Source organism: Chenopodium album, chromosome 3 (genome assembly GCF_948465745.1).
Source record: "Chenopodium album chromosome 3, dcCheAlbu1.1, whole genome shotgun sequence".
Lineage (NCBI taxonomy): Eukaryota > Viridiplantae > Streptophyta > Magnoliopsida > Caryophyllales > Amaranthaceae > Chenopodium > Chenopodium album.
The window spans coordinates 52,627,425-52,634,973 of NC_137836.1; positions in this window are offsets into that span (position 1 = coordinate 52,627,425).

Here is a 7,549-nt window from a genome sequence, read left to right on the forward strand (position 1 = left end):
GGTGATAAGAGGTTTTAGAGTGCAGGGGAGAGCGCACCCCGCGGGCTTGGAGAGGCCTCGGGTGCCCTTGCTTTCAATAGTGGAAATCGGATCAGTAGGTCTCCGCGGTTGCCCCGCGGGCTCTCCGCGGGCGTGGGTGCAATAGAGAGGGCGCGGGGTAAATTTAAAGAGGGCGCGACTCATTTTCTAAAATTTGGATCAGGAACTCTCCACAGTCTCTCCGCGGGCGCGGCAGTATTGGAGCGGGCGCAGGAAAATTAGAGAGGGCGCGACCCTTGGTCAGGTATGAATTCTTCGGATTTTCAAGAAACTCTCCGCGGGCGCGGAAGTTTTGGAGCGGGCGCGGCTTTGTCGAGAGAGAGCGCGGGGATCTAGGCTTTAATTAACCCGGTTCCTCTCTCTTTCTCTCTCCTCTCTTATTTTCCCTTTCACTCTTAATTTTCTCCATTCTCTCTCTTCCTCCTCTCAAACACTAACCCCCAAATCATCTCTTTCCCTCAATTTTACTCAAATTCACTCTTATTTTCTCTTAAATTTCCATCCAAACTTCCTTCATACTACTTTTTCTTCAAGTTTGCTCTTTTTTCTCGTGGTTTTCTTCGGGAATTTCGAGTCTACTCGGTTTTGTGCTTGCTTTGAGTCTTCAATCTTGGTATACTTCTCACCTTTGTTTTATTTTTGTCAAGTTCAATTGATTTTTATGCATTGGTTGTGAGTGGCCTTGATTAAGCTTGAGTATGATGTTTTTGGTTGTTTGTATGGTGGTTTGGGAATTATTTTGGATGTTTTTGTGCTTCTTTTTTGTGATAGATTGTTAATATTGTTGGTTGTTGTTGGATTTTTTGTTGTTTGTTGCTTGTAACAGGTACTTTGTAGTTTGTAGTGGTTTTGGGTGGTCTTGTGAATGGAGGTTTGTTCACGTTGGTGGTAGTGTTGAATTTGGGTGTTTTTTGTGATTCATTGTGTTGGTTGAGCTTGAAAATATGGATTTGTGGAGGAGAGTTAAGAGTAGCAAGAGAAGTTCAAACCAATCCCCCGGCCAATCCTCTCGTGACCAACCTTCAAACACCGAACCCCCTCAAACCCAAGCTACTCAAGATAATGCCCCACCTCCTCCTTTACCCGCTCTCAAATTTCATAACCGGGCTAAACACACCCCTATCTATAATAAAATGAAATCACGGAAAATTTAGACCGTCCCGCAACTATTTTCCCGAGGATATGGAAAAATTGGGTGTTGATGCCGACCTTCACATTTTTCTCTGTAATCTTGGTTTGGTTGAGTTTGTAAAGTCATCCCCCCGAACTTATTTGGAACCATGCTTGAATTCTCCACCTTTGAGTTTAATATGACGGGGGATACCGACTACATCATCTCTTTTCAACTTTTCAATTCCAAGCATACAATGAACCTTGCGGAATTCAACAAAGCCCTTGGTTTAGACCCAAATACCGACATCTTTGAGCCCTTGGTTGCCCTTCACAGGACCAAATACAACGAGGTTGCTTGGTGGAGAGCCATATCTAGGAAGAAGTCGTTTGACTCTAAGGAATCGCTTGCTAACGAGATCATTCACCCGGCTCTTCGTATTCTCCACCGGATTCTTGGGTATACAGTGTTTAGTAAGCAAGATCTTGGGAAGCTTTCGAGAATGGAGATCTTGCTGCTTTGGATGGCTACAAGGCCAGATTTGGGGCCAAGGTTGAATTTTGGGTATCTTTTCATGAATTGTTGTAAGTTGATCGCCACTGGGAAGAAGACGGGTGAGATTCATTGTGGTGGTATGATTACTAGATTAGTGTATTATTTCAAGCAAGAGTGTTTCCTTAGGTCTTTCATTCCGATAGGAAAGAGTGAAGACATGTATTTGGATATGAAGCAACTTAACACCTTGCGCTTCGTTTCTAAGTCTAAAGGAAACGGTGGGTACTCCTGGCTAGTGCGAAATGTGCACCATTGTATGCTCCCAAACCCAGCTTCCACCTCAATCACTCGAGAGGCTAGGATTGTTTGGAGGATTCCCGAGGATGACGGGAGGGTTGAGAATGTTATGGAGGAGGATGATGGTGATGACGACGACGATGATGATGATGAACATGATGGTGAGGATGGAGAAGGAGAAGGTGGTGAAGATGAAGAAGAGCAACAACAACAACAACCGCAACAAAGAGGAAGAAGAAGACAACAACATCACCAACAAGACAACCAAGGAGATGCATATGTCCGTGAGATGGAGGCTATGCGTGAGCATATGGAGCGCATGCAATCGAGCATGCAAGGTATGTATTCGAACCATCAACCTTTGTCTTTTCAAACTAGCGCCCTATATGACGCTAGTGTGCATAGGGGGGAGGTCACTCCTCCGGTGAACTATCCTTATGTGACGCCCCAACAAGGGCAGGTGCCATCTTGGGGTGGTAACAACCTCCCCACGTACCCATATTGGCCCGGTGTTGCGAACCCCGATGAGCCAAGGCGTGACTTCCCAGATGAGTCCGGTCATTATGACTACCGGGTCTCGGGGGGGGAGTGATTATCGGGGTGACCCCGACTACTTCTATGTTCACCCCACTCACCCCGAGCTCTGTATGCAACCGGAGCCTTTTTACCAATTATCCACATCTCAACTTGACCTTTTTAAGGGTCGCTATGGGTTCCCTCCCGGTTATACCGGAGGTTGGAATGTGGATGACGGTAGTGCCGGCCCTAGTGGCCAATAGTTTCCCCATTGGTTATTTGATTCCCTTTTTGTTTCCTCCCTTTTAGCTTTGCATGTTTTTATGCATCGCGGTCGATGCCCTTATTTTGTACGGGGGGAATCAAATAGGATGTTTTAGGGTAGGTTTTTGGGGAGGTACCTTGGACTTTTGGGGATGTGTTTGAAAGGGCTTTGATGGATTTCTTTTGCTTTGCTCTTGGTAGTCTCGTTGGTATGTTGTCTATCTTGTTGTTTTAGTTTTTGATGATGATGTTTTGTGGTCCCTTTTATTGATGATGATGATGATGGTTTCTCTGGTTCTTTGTACATAGTTTTCGCGTAAATTTACTTTTGTTTGCTTTTGTTTGGAAGTTACTAACAATTTCATTTTGTATATAGTCCTTTTCTTTTCTTTTTCTCACCTTGCTTATAGCCACTGCTTTGGTCTTCGAAGCTTCTTAGAGGAGGTCGTTCTTGCTCCTTTATTATTGCAGCATAGCTTGGACGCTTGGTGAGGCCTTTCTTGTTTTATCACTTTACTTTTCTTCTTTTACTTTTCTTGGTTGCTTAGATTAGGATTAGTTTTAGGAGAGTTGAACGGTTTGAGGATGTATGATTATAACACCTAGTGTGTTTGGGGTCTTTGGCGACGTGGCCATTTGACCGCTTGTTTGTCGATTGGGAAATACGTGTTATTTTAAGAAAACAGCCAATCCAGTTTGGTTGGTCCATGATATGGGTCCAATAGTAGTGTAGTTGGATGGGGCTTGACAAGACCTTTCCAACGATATATTATAAGCCCATTTCCGATGAATATTGAGGAAGTTATGGCCAATTTACTAAACTAGGCCCGGTTTAAGCCTTATTTACAGCCCAATGATCTAGGGGAGGGCCTAATATGATTTATCATTCCTAATGCAATTAGGAATGGTTTTAGTCTTCTAGATTCATCTAGAAGGTTCTTTTCATTCCTAATTCAATTAGCATTGATAAATTGACTTTTGTTGACTTTTCAGAGTTTTAATTAAAATCAAAAAGCATTTTCGAGGAAAAGATACGATTTTATCCTCCTGTACGGTAAATTTATCTGATTTTCAAAAACGCGTCAAAAACAGGCCTGGCGCCTGACTCCAGGCATTGGCGCCTGGAACTAGGCCTGGCGCCAGTTAGCCAGGGTTGGCGCCAGCTCTGTTTCAGTTGCGCCAGGACTCTGTTTTGTTAATTTATTTTTTTGGTTGATTTTCTCTATAAATAACGACGTAAAAACTCCGTTTTCATTCACCTACAACCAGTTTTCATTAATTCTCTCATTCTCTTTAATCATTCGCTAATTCTCATCAAGAATTCTCTTTTAGTCATTCACCATCTTTCTCTTTCTAAACTTGATTTTTTTATACAAAATTCCGCATTCACAAGATCTAGAAACACCTAGCCATATTCGAAGTTGCCTTCGCCCTAGACGTGAAAGGTTTAATTTCTGAGGGTTTGGTCCCAAATCTCTCTTTCAATTATTTAATTTAATTGTTGGTTTATTATTTTCCTTGAAGTTACTAACGTGTGTATTTTGTTATTAGAAAGAGGTACGAGGCATCAAAGTAAGTACTTTAATGATTTTTAATTGATATTATGATGTAGAAATCATGTTTATATTGTTATTATGATATTCCTAGTATCATGTCTAGGGTAACTTTAATATCAAATATGCTTATTATGATTGTTACGATGCTTCCTATTTTCTTCCTAATATTTATGATGGTTAGTATTATGTTAGGGTTAAATATTTGATTTTTATTGCTTAGTGACATGCTAGGATTTGTTATTAATCTTGTTAGTATCATGCCTAGGATCTTGCTATTATTATTATGCTTTAATATTAACATGAACACGATTATGATTATAATTGTTATAATTTATGATGATTATGAATATTATTATTATTATTATTATTATTTTGATGATGATTATTTTATTTATGATTATTATTATTTTGATTATGATTTTTTTTTATTTTGATTATTATTATGTTGCTTGCTTGCTTATTTATTGTTATTGCTTGATCACCCTTTTATTCATGTTTAAAGGGAATTTGTACTTGTAATCACGCTTAATAATAAGATAATTAATAATCTTGTTTAGGGTTAATGTGATTATAATTTCAAGTGATCGTCAATAATAGATTTGTTTGTGCATTTAAATTCAACCAACATAGATAAACAGGTTTAGGGTAATCCTATTGCTTGTATGTTAATTAGAAAGCGCACATGAATACGATCAGAATAAAATAGAGGCCTATTATTAGGGCAGGTTCAATCTCTTTTTGGTTTGATTTGTACCTTCATCCCCGAACCCTTATTTGGTTCTAGACCTTATGGAGTTGACGATCTCTTGGATCGTTAAAGGGTGTAACCTTCACCCTGTGAATGGTTTACAAGTTCCTAAAACTTGTTGGCGACTCTTTTGCTCTATCTTCTTCCCTTTTGAACGCCACCGTACTTTAGTGTATGATCACAGTGGGGTTCAAGCTAGGGGTTAACGCTTGAAATTATTCCCTACAAATGGACTCTTTCTTTTGGATAATAACCTTACTAGGTGGTCATGGTATGCACGGTTTGAGAATACGTTTGTCCAGAACTAGGGGGATCATGAAACCGGATTCTACTTGTTTGTGGCATGTTAGTAGTTGCTCCCTATCTTCGATTTGACAACCTTAGTGAGTTTTTGCTACAACCATGTGAGATTCATACTTTTTCAAGCATTCATCATATTCTTGCATGAGCGACATGGATCCTTGACTTTTGCAAACTTAATCTTGAATCTTAACGTATGATTCCTAAGACTGAGACCGAACCACCTAGGGAGGACAAAGGCATCTTTTCGGGGAGGTATTTTTCCTTTTTCTAGGATAGTTTCCTTATTTTTACTTTTGGGTTTAGGGATACATTTGCCTACTTGCTAACCCTTTGAGCCTTTTTCCCTTCTTTTCAAGCCACATCTATAGATCTTGAGCCTTTTTGTTTCATTTTCGTTTCCATTCTTGGTTATTGTGAAGCAATTGTTCATTATTGTTGGAGTTTGTGGTGGAGGAGTTTGGATATTTGGTTCTCTTGAAAGCAAGTTTGTGTTGTGTATATTTTGTGAATAATGGCAAGTGAATAAATGAAAAGGCCGTCCAAAGTGAAAAAGGCAAGGACAAAGCAAGTGCAAATTTGAAAAAGTCGTCCAAAGTTAAAAGAGGCGAGGATAAAGCACTAATAATGAAATATGAAAAAAAAGAAAAAAAATAAAAAAAGTGAAAATTGCAAAAATATTATTTTGTGAGTATTCTTCCTTTTTGAGCATTGAGGACAATGCTCCATTTAAGCTTGGGGGGGGGGGGGAAGCGTTCTCACGCTTTTTGTGTATATGTTTGTGATCTTAGCTTTGAATAAGCTTGGGGGTGTTGGTATTTTTGTTTGGTGATTACTTGGTTATGGTGTAAAGAAATGCGCAATCTTTGCTTCACAATTTAGGTTAACCACCAAATTTTAAATTTAGCCTACCTTAACCCTTTTTTCCTTACGTTACAACCTTTGGGAAGACCTTTTGACCTAGGGGTTTAGTCATTCATCGGTGGAGGGAATCATAGGTTATAGCCTAAGGAAAGAGGATGCGAAGTCACGATGTCGAGTAAGCCAAAAATTCGATCTTTTTCCGGTTCCTTCGTGGAATCTATGAGACGCTCACTAAGGGGAGATATGAGATTAGTAGGGGGAACGCGGTAAGATCGTTTGGGATGAAAATGGAGTGTGACAACTAGTTCCTATGCTTATCATATTTATGTTTCAATCAACCTTTCTTTCTTTCCTTGTGTTTTTCGTGTTTTCTTTGTGTTTTCATTTTATTTGGTTCTTTTTCCCTTTTATTCCTTTTCGTTGTTTGTTTTTGTAGGTACCTAGGATTTGTCTTTGCAAGGGAATCAAGATGGGCTATATTGACTAAGCAAGGAGGAAATAATCGGCTTGGAGAGGGCTTAGAGAGGGCATGGAGAGGGCATCAAGCCCTGCCAGTCTGCCGCGGGCGCGGGTGCTTAAGGCTGCGAGTGCGGGCTAGAAAACCCGCGAGCGCGGGTGTTGCCCAGGGAGCCCGCGGAATTTTTAATGGGTTCCGTACCCATTTCTCCGCGGGCGCGGGGTTTATTGGAGAGGGCGCGGGAATCCCGTTTTTCTTCTTTGCCTAATAATACACTTGTAATTCCTTTTTTGAAGATAACTTTTAGATAATTCTCATTAGCTTAATTTTAGAGAGAGAAGTTAGAGAGAAGTTCTTGGTATTGGATTTGTATTTCAACATTGGATCAATTGTGCTTGGATTTCTTCATTTTCAATCATTAATGTTAGTAAGATTTTCTTCTTCTAGTTCATCTCTTACTTGATTGATTTAGTTTCATCTTTGATTGTTTGTATTGCTTGGATTTGAATAGGATATTTTAGTTGATATTGCTTTCGCTTGATTTTGATTTAGAATGATGATCATTGCTAATTCTAGTGATTTGTTCTTGAGTTACACCATGATTAGTGAGTAGATTAGTTGCTAGGGAGAAGGGGAAGCATGCTTGATTGATAATTTGTGCTAGTTGATGATCTTTGATTGATTGAATTGTTGCAATTAAATTGGTTGACATAGTTTTGCATGTGATTAATTAGATTAGGAATGATAAACCTATAATATTAATCTAGATTGCATTGCATTTCTTAATGACATGACCCATCAATTTGAGAATTGCTTTAATTGATTGAGTTTGATTGTGAATTTCCTTGATTAGCCATTCATAGTGACCCCTAGTTTGGTCTCTAGGAGATAGCTCTTGAACT